Below are 13,056 nucleotides of genomic sequence, written 5' to 3'. Positions count from 1 at the left end.
CACTCCTCCTCGGGGCCGGGAAGTGGAGATGAGGGGAGGGCGCTGAGGGACAGCCAGTTACTGCTATTCAAACCATTGCGTGGCATTGCTGGATACTTTTAACAGCCATCTCGTCCCACCCTAGAGGTGGCTGCATTCAGCTGAAGGACAAGTTTCCTGGATAGTTTGCACAGGGGGCTTGGGAGCCTTCCAGCTGCACGGTGCCGTGAGAATGGGGAATAACATCCGCCGAGCATGCAATATATTGCACGGAGCGCAGCTGAGTTCTCGCTGGAGCCCAGCATTTCTGAGGCAAGCCGTAGGCCCTAGATAGTTCATGCAGCTGATGTGCTCCAAGCCTCCCTGTGTTGCAAAGAGACATCAAAGGCCTCCTCATTGCGCTCAGCACGGTGCAGATGCTGCTTGACGATTCGTCACTTTGGGGGTCTCTACTCAGAAAGGGGCAGCTTTGGCAAACTCCAGGCTGCCCTCCAGGCTGCTCAGACGGGTCCGTCGTTAGCTCTGCGTGAAGATCAGAGGCATCTGCTGCTCAGCACGTGCTCTGCTGCTTCGCAGTGGACAGCAGGAGACCCTTTCTCTTCTAAAAGGGCCTCGGTTTCCTAGGGGAGAAACTGACCGCATGGGGTCTCCAAGTCCCAGCCCACACTGCTCAGTGTATTTGAACCTGCCACGTTTGCTCTGACCAAACACCACCACCTCCGCTAAGGTCCAGGGTAGTAACAGTCTAACTTGTCCTCTGTTGGGGACTGTGCCCCAGCCCAGCAGGGCGATGGACTCTGTCTGCTGCGTCTCCCCCCTAATGCCGCTGATCCTTGCAGGAAGCCCTCTTGAGCGCCTGTGCTGGCCCTTCACATTCCTGGGCAGCTGCTTCAGCTCTTCCTCGGGTTCATAGTCTGGCCATGCCAGCGGCTTGCAGGGGCAGCCGGGGCTGGGAGCCAGGACCTGGGTTCTATTCCCAGCTGTAGTGAGCTGCTCAGTGTCTGTGGGCTGCCGCACCCACTCGCTCCCTGGGTCAGTCTATGCAGGCTGAGCTCTTCGGGGCAGGCGCTGTCTCTCCTGCTGCCTGGGCAGCGTTCACGCCGCGGGCCCTGAGCTCCGCTGGGGCCCCTACTTGCTCCTATAATCCAAACCTATTGACAGTGCTCAGCGTCGTAGGCCGGGGAAGCGGGACCAGGTTTAGAACCAGCAGGGTCCTGGGCCCATGCAGTGACCCACCTATGCATGGCCTGGAAAATGCCCCAGCTCAGGACGTTAAATTGGCAAGCGGGGCGGGGAGAGGGATTCCAGCGGAGCAGGCAGGCTGAGGCCACGGCCACCTCCGAGGCAAGGCAGAGAATCTGGTGCCTACTGAGCGGCCCCGCTCTGAGGTCTCTGTGGGTTTGCCCTGCTTTCGTCTGCAGCGCCCCCCTTCCCGGGCCGCGGCGGGGACCGGCTCAGGTGTGCTGTGCTTTTGCCCAGAGCCAGGCTGTGACACCTGTAAATTATCCAGATGAGCCCCCGTTCAGCAGGAAACGGCAGGCGTTTGCCATGGGCGCTCGTCAGCCACGCGCCGGGCGCTGGTGTCGGAGGGTCAGGTCGCAGGAGTGTCTCCAATTATCCACGCTCCCTTATGGCCCCGAATTGTCACCCCGGGCCTTTCCGTGCTCCTCGGCCCGCACCTGAACATCTGCTCATTACGGCTCCTGCTGGGCCCTGACACTGATAACCCAGATTCCGCCTCTCCGCCACCCCCTCTGCGGGCTGGCAGGCGGCTGCCTGGCACGGATGGTGGCCCCCTCCTCTCTGGTGCTGCCTGGTGGGGATGGTCTGGTTCTGCTTTCTGGCACTCGGCCCCTGCCAGGGACCCCCCGAGCTGGCTGGCAGGAGCTCAGAGACGAGCCAGGAGCACGGAGGAGTGGGTCTGCGGTGACGCAGCCACAGGCCCCACGCTTGGGTCAGGTTCTCCTCCGTGTCCGCCAGGCCCAAGTGGAAAAACTTCACCCTCCTGCGGGCGCTGGGGGGAGCCCGCGCCACACGTGACACTGTCATTGCACGAGCCCTTCTCCGAGCATGAGCCCAGCGAGTCAGCAGCAGCGCAGAGAAAACCGGGGGGCCCCGGCTACGAGGAGGCCTCGTTCTTCTCCACCCACTGCCCCACGACGACGGTCGGAGAACGCTGGCAAAGACAAGCCCTCCGAAGAGAGGAACTCCAGAGAAGGTCGCCCTTGCCACCTAAATCCGGCCCCCTTGTGCGCGTGTTCTCGTCTGGTCTGCAATGCCCCGAGCGCCGGCGATTTCTCCACAGGCCCCCGCCACTTTCCGGGCCCAGGGTGGCCGGTGCTCACTCAATGAGCCAGTCAGTGATTCGTTGTGGGGCCCCCGGCCTGATTCCCGGTGCGCTATTCACAGCCCGCTCCGCAGGCAGCATTCCTGCCCTGGCTTTCCCGTGGGGCTCCTCAGTACCGTACCTGGGGCCCCAGGGACAATGTGTTTTCACAGCCCCCCATGTGAGGGGCAAGAGTCTCCATTGGGCCGATGGGCAGCTGAGGCACAGGGAGCACAAGTTCAAAAATTTCCACTCATTGGGGGGCCCAATTTGAGGCTCCTACATACGTGGCACGTGAGTCTTCCGTTGGGGGAGGCCGGACGCTCCCTAGAAACGGGGGGTCCACCAGTGCCCGGCCCCTGGCCCCACCCCTACTCTGCCTTCCCACCACGAGACCCTGCCCCTGTTCTGCCTTTTTCTTCCCCTGCCCTGCCCCGCCCCATCCCCTGAGCCCGCCCCACGCCCCACCTGCCTCTTCCCCCTGAGACCCCCCCCACCCACCCCTCTCCGCCTCTTCCCCGAGGACCCCCACCCGCCCCTCCGCCTCTTCCCTGAGGACCCCCACCCGCCTCTTCCCTGAGGACCCCCACCCGCCCCTCTCCGCCACTTCCCGAGACCTCCTCCACCCGCCTCTTCCACGAGGACCCCCACCTGCCCCTCCGCCTCTTCCCCGAGGACCCCCGCCTCTTCCCCAAGACCCCCACCTGCCCCTCTCGGCCTCTTCCCCGAGGACCCCCACCCGCCTCTTCCCCGAGACCCCTCTCCGCCTCTTCCCGAGGGCCCCCACCCGCCCCTCCGCCTCTTCCCGAGACCTCCTCCACCCGCCCCTCTCTGCCTCTTCCCCGAGACCACCCCCACCCGCCCCTCTCTGCCTCTTCCCTGAGGGACCTCCCACCTGCCCCTCCGCCTCTTCCCCGAGACCCCCACCCACCCACTCCGCCTCTTCCCCTCTCTGCTGCTGCCCCTCAATCCTGACCTGCAGCCCCCTGATGGTGACCCTCAATCCCAGCCCTCTGCCCCCATCCCCTCTCTGTTGGTGGCCCGCAAAACCGACCCACAGCCCTCTGCCCCCATCCCCTCGCTGCTTCTGCCCCTCAATCCCAGCCCCTGCCCCCATCCCCTCTCTCCTGGTGCCCCTCAATCCGAGCCCCTGCCCCCATCCCCTCTCTGCCGGTGCCCCTCAATCCTGACCTGCAGCCCCCTGCCCCCATCCCCTCTCTGTTGGTGCCCCTCAATCCCGACCCACAGCCCTCTGCCCCCCATCCCCTCGCTGCTTCTGCCCCTCAATCCCAGCCCCCTGCCCCCCATCCTCTCTCCGCCGGTGCCCCTCAATCCTGACCTGCAGCCCCCTGCTATCCCTGCCCTGCCCCCTGCCCTCCAGGCTAGACAGAGCCCTGGAGCTGGTGTATAGGGGTGTGGGGGGGAGTGTCCGGTCCAGGTGGCTGGGAACCCCCATAGCCAGGCATGGAACTGAGCCATGGTCTGCCCCCGCGCACTCCCAGCACGCCCTGGGCTGGCTCTCTAGGGGCCGTGCCCTCCCGCCGGGGCTGCACCCGCTGGGCTCGGAGGCGGAGAAGTGGGTTGGACCCCGGCTGCCTGGGGCAGGGGACAGGGCCCAGCCAGACCTTCGCCCTGTCACTCCCAGGGAGCGCAGGCGGTGGGGCCAGCCCAGCCAGGCCTGGCCCTTTTAAGCTGTGGCTGCCGCTGGCTTGGTGGGGTCCCCGTCCTTTGGAGGGGCTGCTTGCAAATGAAGCGATTTTGATGAGGCTGCTAATTAAAGACACTTCATTAGCAGCGGGGGAGGCGGCTCCTGGCTGCGGCGGCTGCTGCCACCAGGAAATTGGATTCCTCTGAGCCCCACGTGCCTCCTCTCCCCTCCCTGGGCGGTGGGGAGCAGCCGTGCAGAACCCCAGCTGGAGCGGGCCCGGTCCTGGCTCTGCCTGGGGCCCTTCTGAGCTCGGCTCCTGTTGGTCCCAGCCCCAGGCCACGTCCTGGGGGCATCTCCTCGGGCTGCCGTCCCCGCCGGCCAGGACAAAACGCCCCCACGGGAAGACCCGAGTCACAAGGACACAAAGTCCTGCCCCACCCGCCTGGCCTTGCTACCCCACTCCCGGCCCCTCTGCCAGCCAGCAGCCCCCCTGCGCCCCCCGCCAGGCCCAAGCAGGGGGCCCAGCTCCTCCTCTGTATTTCTTGTTGCTCCTTGGTTGGCGATGGAGGTGCTGGGGGGGCAGGAGATGCCAGCACCGCATTTCCCCCACGCTTCCATCACCCCACCTCCCCTCCTGCCGCAGGATTGCCAGGGAGCCGTGCCGAGCCCTGCAGCTGCCTGGTAGCTGGCGTGGGGAGCACGGAGGAGGGGCTCGGGCCTCGTGCACCCGCTACCTTCATTGCTTGGTGGAGCTGCTGCCAACTGTGCCCCATGAGGCTGGAGAGAGAGAGAGAGAGACGCCCGGCGGGCAGGGCTCCCGGGAGATCCAGGGCTTTCCTGGCCATGGAGGGGGGCGTGTAACTGGGTGCTGCCGGGGGGGATGCCGTTTCTGTGCGAGGCTGGGAGCAGAGAGCCCAGGACAGTAAGGAGGGGGCAGGGATGAGCTGGAGGATGACTGTAATTAGGGGCCGTGACACTGGCAGAACAGATGCCAGTTCTTACCAAGGCTGTCGGCTGAGGCTGAACACTGACAAACTCATTGCTAGAAACCAGAGCAGCTCACCCCGGTGTTAGTCTGGCTAAGGCGGGTGTTGGATCTAGAGCTCCGTGTTTGGTGTTCAGACTTTGTGAAATGCCTGTAAATTGCTGCCTGCGTTCACCCCGCTTGTACTATCTTCGGCCTGGTCTACCACTAGACTTTTAATTCCGATTTAGCGCGTTATTGAAAACTAACAACAACCGTCCACCACTTAGGAAGCCATTTTTAAACTAGAGGCTTCTTTGGTTTAATTTGACCCACCCCCGACAGGTGGAGTAGTATAAAATTCGACATGGCTGGCTCGATTAGGCTAGGTGTGGATGCAAAATTAGTAGCTCTCTCCGGCTCCTACACAGTGCACACCACTCTGTTCTCGCTCCAGACAGCCGCGAAGCTGATGCTCTTGAGCAGCCACACAGGGGAAAAAGGAAAAAATGAATTTGAATTCATTTTCCTGTCTGGACAGTTTGTTGTGGTTTTTGTGGTCAGCAGGAGCTCAGCACAGCCAGCAAGCAAGAGCTCTCAGAGCTCAGAGGAGGTTCATCAGAGATCAGAATAGAAACAGGGCCCCAGCATGGACTGACGGGAACTCTCTGATCTCTGTGTGTGAGGAGCGAGAGTCTGTGCTTCGGGCTGCAAAAAAAAAAAAGGAAAAGAAAGACCTCGAGGAAGAGCATCCAAGCAGGAGACAGAGGATACAGGCGGGATGCAGCGCAGCGCGCGCGCGCGCAAACCAACCAGCCAAAAAACAAAAAAAAAAAAAAAAAAAGCGCGAAGCCTGCCAGACCACACCACCACCCCACCAGTGACACTCTGGTGGTGGGACAGTGGAGTGTGTCGGGCGGCCGTGTTGGCGGTGATGGAAGATGAGGGGAAGGAAGGAGGGGGAGGAGGAGGGCAGGGCGCTTACAGCGCTGGTGTCCCCCGAGGCAGGACTGGTTTTCCACACCCTCCACATCCCCCACCCCCCCTCCCCAACCGATCCCCAACCACCCTCCCGGACCTGGAAGGAAGGGAAGGTAAATGCTGTAGTGCTGTTACCATGTAAACTTTATTCTTATGAAACCTGGGAATCTGAGGGTGTGAAATAGAAAAGATATGGGGATAGAACAGAAATCATCCTTGGAGCTCCCAGAAAGCCTCCCAGCCTCTCGAAGCGCCGCAGCAGGGGGAGGGGAGAGACTGCTTTGCCTTATTGGGTGCTAGTTTTCAGGGCGAGTCCAGGCTGAGGCTTTCATGAGGGACTCAGGAGCCTCTGCTCTCCGCTGCGGCTGCATGGCATGGCTGGCTTTCTCCGCTAGCTCGCTCCTCAGCACTCTTTTATCTCCTTTCTCCTCCCTCCTCGGGGTCTTCTTGCCTGGAGATGCAGGGTATTTATTGTAATTAATTACTGTAATTAGTATTTTCAGAAAAAGTTTCAGCAGGCAGCCACCAGACAGACACAGCACGGCACAGCGCAGACGCGCCACGTAGCTGCGAAGCGGAGCTGCGAGGATGGAGAAGGATGGGAAGGAGGGGGAGAGGGGAAGAGGGGGGGGGAGTCTATCCCAAGTGCCTTGCTCTCTCCGCTGAGTATTTGCATTCTTGGATGAGCTCTAGGTGTCACACAGTGTCTCAGCGTGGGGGTCAGGGCCAGGCACACCACACCACCCACCCCCACACACACCACCACCCCAAACTGTTTCTGTTGACTGTTTTTCTGTGTTCTTTATATGGTGCTCATCGCAGCAGGAACTCTTTTGATCCAGCCTTGCTCCCCACGCCACGGACGGCTGCTTTTGCTCCCCATCTGGTGAAGGCATCTCATCAGCATCCTCTGGAAATCCATCCTGGCAGGGCTGGGTGCCATGCCATGGTAATGCAAAAGGCTCATCACCAAGCCAAGATAGCTTCATTTTTTTGATGGCTGATGGATTATGGCGGGTGGATGGCTGATGGTACAATAAATCTGGTAACCGTCCTCATCATTCCACAGCAATTGTAAATAAAAATCAGCCCCCCCTAGACATTGTCAATTGGCTCTTCAAGACTTCTGGATGTCCTTCCTGGACCTGGACTCCTATCATTGCTGCTCCAGCTTCCAGGTCATTTGGTCTCACAAGTCACTTCTCATTTTCCTCAAACAAGTCACTTATTTCATTCTGACAGTCACAACACAAGTCACACACAATGCGGATGGGGTAGGTGGGAAGGAAGGTATGTGGGTGAATAAGGGAAGTGTGGTGGTGCATGCAGTGCCAGCCATAGGGCAGCACAGAGGATAATTAACAGCAGGAGGTCTCTCTCTCAGGTGCAGCTCTCTTCTCTCTGTCTCTGTCTAGTTTCTCTACACTTGCTTGGAATGAATCTAGGCAGGACTTCTATTTTTTTAGATACCAAAGGGATTTATTGGGGGAGTCATTCCCCATTTTTTGACAGGGCCCCCTGGCTTTTAGATGAGGCCCAGTGCAAAAGGCCCCAAATGGCAACAGAAGAAGTACAAACCATGCCTGCCATATTACCATCTATTTGCATATTTTATGGTGGTGTATGTAATCAAGCTGGTAGCTAGCCTGTCATGCTGCTGTGCAAAAGCATATGCCGTAGCTGTGCTGGCGCTGCTGCGCACCTGCATCTGGTATCATACATACATACACACACAGAGTGACATACAAAAAAAAACACCAGGGTTGCGGCGATTGTGCTTATATATGCGGGGGCTTGTCAGGAAGAAATTCGGCAGAAAGCATGCTTGAAATGATTGTTTGCGGAATGAGGAATGACCAAAACAAATGACCACAGAATCCAGAATCCACAGAGAAATGATTGAGCCCCAACAGAATTCATTAAGACTTCAGAGAATTCAGTTAACAGTTCAGACAAAATGTCTCACAAAAAAAACACCCTGTTTCCATCAGAACTCTCCTTCCCACATCAGACAGCTCTCCTGAATGAGACCTCAGAGCAGGGCCAAGAAGATGGGCTGCGAAAGAAAAGCGGAAAAGAGAAAAGACAGGAGAGAGAGTGAGAGGAGATGGCTGACAAGAGTGGAGGGAGAGCGGGGCAGGAGAGTGGGAGGAGAGCGTCTGCAGCTGCGCCAGGGCAGCGAGCGGTGAGAGCGGAGGGGAGTGGTGAGGGTGGACAGGCAGGAGACTTGGAGGACAAGGAGACTAGGCAGGAGACAGACACCGCGAGGAGGCAGGTGGATGAGGTAGGACCCGAGGAGGACAGAGCCCCCCCCCCAGGAGGAAGCCCCCCCTGCCGCCCCAAACACATAGCCCCCCCCCACGGAAAATACACAAGGAGGAGGGCGGGGAGGACAGATAATATACCACTACACACTACAGTCACAGTCCAGACTCACAAGCTCTCATACCCTACAGTTCAAGTCCTCCCATTAAAGTCCCATCAGTCCAATCCCCCCTTTGTACTCCCATACTTAACTTTTTAGTTAATTAATACTGTGGCTGTGTTGTTTTTTAGTGTTTTTTTTTCTGTGTTCAGTGGGGGAAGGGGTGGGTGAGGGGGGAGGGGAGGCACAGTCACACCAGTCACCAGAGTCAGGGGACAGGGGCAGGATTGTCAGGGTGGTTCACACACGGTGTGGTCATGTGGGGATCTGTTCGTGTTTTGGAGGAGAGGATTTGGTTCTGTGGGGGGGCGACAGTCTTTGTGACCGACTGAGGAGGGATCTTATAGAGAGATACAGCACACCCTGTCCTGGACCTGAGTCACATATCCACGAGAAATCTGATCATCCACCAGAGGTCACACTCCCACACATGCACACCAGAGAAAGATCAGCTCCAGGCAAAGCAGAGCTCCGGGAAGCATGAAAGTTCAGCACTGCGGACTGCTCCAGAGCAGAGCCTGTCATTTCCAGCCTTTTTCACAGCAACAAGTCTTTGAAACCACCCTACCAGCACAGCCTGCTGCAGTGTCAGTTCAACCCTAAAAAATTTTTAAATAATGTAATAAAGAACAATATTTTATGTTTTATTTGAGTAGGTGGACATGTATTTTGGGGGAGTCAAGGTGGGAAGAAGCAGGGGAGAGGAGAGTCAACAGTAGTAAAAAAGTCAGCAGTCTCAGCTTCTCTGTAAAAAGAGTTCCTTGTGTGCTTTGAAGCTGCTGCTGCTGTGGTCTGGGCTGAAGTGTATTTTCGCTCAGGCTGTTGTCGCTGTCCCAGGCTGGTGCATGAGGGCTGAGAGCGGGCGCAAGGGAGCAGGCGGGCTGGGTCCCTTCCTGCATGACAACCGTGCAGCACAGTGCAGGCTACTGAGAGCATCACAGTTCCTGAAACCAACTCCCCATGCGAACACGGCCGGCCGGCCCCCATATGATGTTTACGTGATGAATGAACAGCCATGCACCGCCCCACCTTGATGTGTAGCCCATGGTCCCAGTGGGTCAGTGCTCTGGAGAAATTTGTGATGAGGCTGGGAAGCTGCAGATGATGGGCGAGGAGGCAGCGATGACCTAAGTGAGACGAGAAAGCGGCGCGAGCTGTCAAAACCAAGCTGTCACTGCTGTGGCGTCCAGGCGGGGCTGACGCCAGCATTCCAAGGGAGGAGGAGAGGATTGGGAGAGAGGCAGTGATTGAGGGGGGAGAGAAGACACAGACCCCAGGCACCCCCACCTACCAGCCAGCGGGGCACAGCGCAGGGCTCAAACCCTCCAATGGCCCGCGAAGGGGGGGATAGCTTCCCACAAATCACAGTGTGTGTATGGAACAGCGATGGGGACCTTGTGTCACTGCACCTCCGAAATTCCACAAAGTGTATTTAGTATGGGACATAAATTCGACTAAGTAGTGAAATCATTCGATCTAAACTGATTGATTGAAATAGTCTTGTAGTGTAGACAAGGCCTTCATCACCTGCTGCAGGGGAGAGTCCAGTGTTCGCTTTGTGACCGGAAAAAACCAGTTTGCTCTGAAACGGTGAACCCCACCCAGGGGGATCGTCTCCTGCCCGCCAAGCAGGCCGATCAAAACTCAACGGGCCGTGGTGGGACATCACCATACGGCCACTTCGTCGATTGCCCCGTCACACCCATGAAGAGGCTACGTGCAAAAGGGCTCATCCCACCAGCTTGAATGCTGGAAGAAGGAAATAAAGACAGCTGACGTGAACATGCTTCATCTCTTTGCTGTTCGGACTCTCCCGGGGCTGGAGCTAGGAAATAGACGCAGAGATCCCCAGGGCAGCCTGGGTTAGCCCTGAAAGACGTTCGGTGCTGGCAGATTGTCGCCTTTTGAAACCATAGCGCAGAACTCATTTGTGTGTCTATGTTGCCTGCTTGAACCTGTAAATAACGCTCACATTTCCGTTTGCTAGTGAATAAACCCTTCGTTCGTTTGCTATCGGGCTGGCTACAAGCTCTGTCTTTGGGGCGAGATCTGAGGTACAAGCTGACCGGGGGTACGTGACCCCTCTCTTGGGACAGGAAGCAACCTGAATGCTTTGTGCTCTTTGGTGTAAGTGACTGTGTCACTTAGTCCAGCTTGCCTGGGTGGCGCGAGAGGCTGGCGGGCCCGAGGGGACTGTCTGGGGCTCCGTGGTGAGACTCCGAGCGCTACTGGGCTGGTGAAATCTAATTACAGACCATCCCGCCGGTTTGGGGGCTCAGCCCTGCTTCGACAGTCACCCCGGAGGTTGGCACCCCCAGTCGTGAGCCCCTCGTGATGGGGTGAAGCTCTGGTTTAACCCACCCTCCTTGCGTGGTGTCAGTGAAGAACCTGCCCCCTCCCTGCCCCAGCCCTGCAGCGAAAGGCGCCAGCTGCCGGGGAGAGCGTTGAGCAGCGGGTTGCATGACGCCGCGTCGGGGGGATTCGGGCACCGTGGAATGGGCACAACAGAGAACCGAGGAGCAGCCCGGACCTGCAAGAGACTGGCCGAGCGAATGACAAACTTTGCTTCCCCAGCGCGAGCGTTAAAGGGCCGGGCCAGAGGAAACGGCAGCGGATTACAAATGAACCACAGCTGGGAAAACGCCGGAGCCCAGCTTGGGAAAGGGAGGATGGCTCCGGCCTGAGCCTGGGGTCTGAGACCCATGTTCAGTTCCCTGCTATGTCACCGGTTCCCCGCCTGACCCAAGCCACTTCGGGCTCGTCTCCATGGGAAAACTTAGCAGCAGAATTATAGTGCCTTAAATGACAGCACTGTAGCTATACTGGTACCGCCCCTGGTCGGTCCTCGGCTTCTGGGGCAAGCCCGGCTTCTCCCGGCGTGGTCCCAAGAGACCCGAGTGACTCTGGAAATCTGCCCTCTTACCTAGATCTGCGCAGGGAGTCAGCAGCGGAACTACTGCACCCGTCTAATTCTGCTGGGAAATTTCGCCATGGAGCCCGGCCCTCTGAATCTCTGGGCCTCAGACCCCCAGCTGTGCCGCGGGGGCAACAGCCCTGCTCTGCGGCGGGAGAGAAATAGACAGGAGGTGGGGGGTGCTGCGGGGGTGGGGCCCAGAGTAGCACCTGGGAGCGATTCCTTGGTAACAAGCACAGAGGCAACTGTAACACAACACCCAGGTGCCCAGCTCACAATCGTGTGCGGCTCTCGGTGCAAACGGCGAAGCCACTTGGTAACAAACGACAGCCGGGAGCGAACGGTGGCTGCCCCCCAGCTGGACAGGGGGGCGTTTGCGCGAGTGCCCCAGGTTGCCTTTGCCCTACAAGGGGCCGCAGTAGGTTGGTTTGGGAGGCAGGAAGTCAACGGAGCAGCTAGTTCAAGCAGAACAGGTGTGGGGACGTCTACACGAGCTGGGAGGTGCGACTCCCAATGTGACTCCAGTGTAGACGTGCCATATAAGGGCCGCTACCATTCCCCGGGTGCCCGCGGGAGCTTGGCTTGACGAGCAACGTACACGTGCAGCTGCCTGGCACAGAGTCCCCGGGCGATGCTCTGGAACTGCTCCCCACCAAGCCAGTCAGGCCTTTGGGGGGCCTCCTCTCCCTCGGAGCAGACTGTCCCCAGGGCAAGAAGCTCCCACGGCTTCACCTCCTGGGTCTCTCCTTGGAGCATTCAGCATCCTCTGCCCCTCCGTGCGCTTCCCCCAGCGAGTCCGCCCAGGCGGGGTCCGGGGGAAGCCACAGGGTCCTGCCCCCCCACTTTGCAGTCAGATGTGACTCTCAGCCAGCCAGGAACACAGAGGTTTATTCGATGACAGGAACAGGGTCTAACACAGAGCTTGTAGGTACAGAGAACCGGACCCCTCAGCCGGGTCCATTCTGGGGCCCAGCGAGGCAGATCACCCCGTCTGCTCTCACTCCCCGTCCCCAGCCAGCCCCCAACTGACACCCCCTCCAGCCCCTCCCTTCTGGCCTTTGTCTCTTTCCCGGGCCAGGAGGTCACCTGATCTCTTTGTTCGCCTTTAGCTATTCCCTTGCAGGGGGGGAAGGGCCCCATCCATTTGTTGCCAGGATACAGAGTGTCGGCCATTTATGCACACTGGAGACTTAAGAACTGCATAGGGGAAACTGAGGCACCCACCCAGTATTCAGAGGAAACAGTCCCAGTTCGTCACAGTCCCACTTCGTCACAAGGCCCCAACAGGAAACTTGTCTCCTGATCAGGATGCCGGCGATACTTGTCAACAGTCCGATGCCGCCTTTCGTGGCCTGGATACGGATGCCCAGCAGCCACGCGCCCCCTCGCTGAGCGGTGAAGGAAACGCCGGCCGTGACCCGATGGCAGGATGGGGTGTTGCTGAGTGCACAGAGCTACCCGCTGTGGGGGTGCCAGGTTGGGATCGCCCCAGCCCAGCGGGTGAGCCGTCAGCCCGAGCCCCCAACCAGCGTGGCAGAGGAGGCCGTCGGGTTTGGGCTGAGAAACGCCGCTGTGGTTTCCTGGTTTGGGCGCAGGCCAACGGGGCAGGCGGGTCTCACTCGACATGTGGCCCTGCTGAGCCCAGACCCAGCCGCCTCCCGCCATGGAGACGCATGGCTCTGCGGGCTCCTCCCCAATCGAACTGGGCCCCTGCTCCCACCCCTCCTCTGGCTGCTGCAATCCAGGGCACGAGCCACAGGCAGCTACTTCAGCCCGGTGCCTTTTACCGGGCCTCAGCCGGGGGCACCCAACGTGCTGC

This window comes from Mauremys reevesii, linkage group 7 (genome assembly GCF_016161935.1).
Source record: "Mauremys reevesii isolate NIE-2019 linkage group 7, ASM1616193v1, whole genome shotgun sequence".
NCBI classification, from domain to species: Eukaryota; Metazoa; Chordata; order Testudines; family Geoemydidae; genus Mauremys; species Mauremys reevesii.
This window is presented reverse-complemented; position numbering follows the sequence as displayed.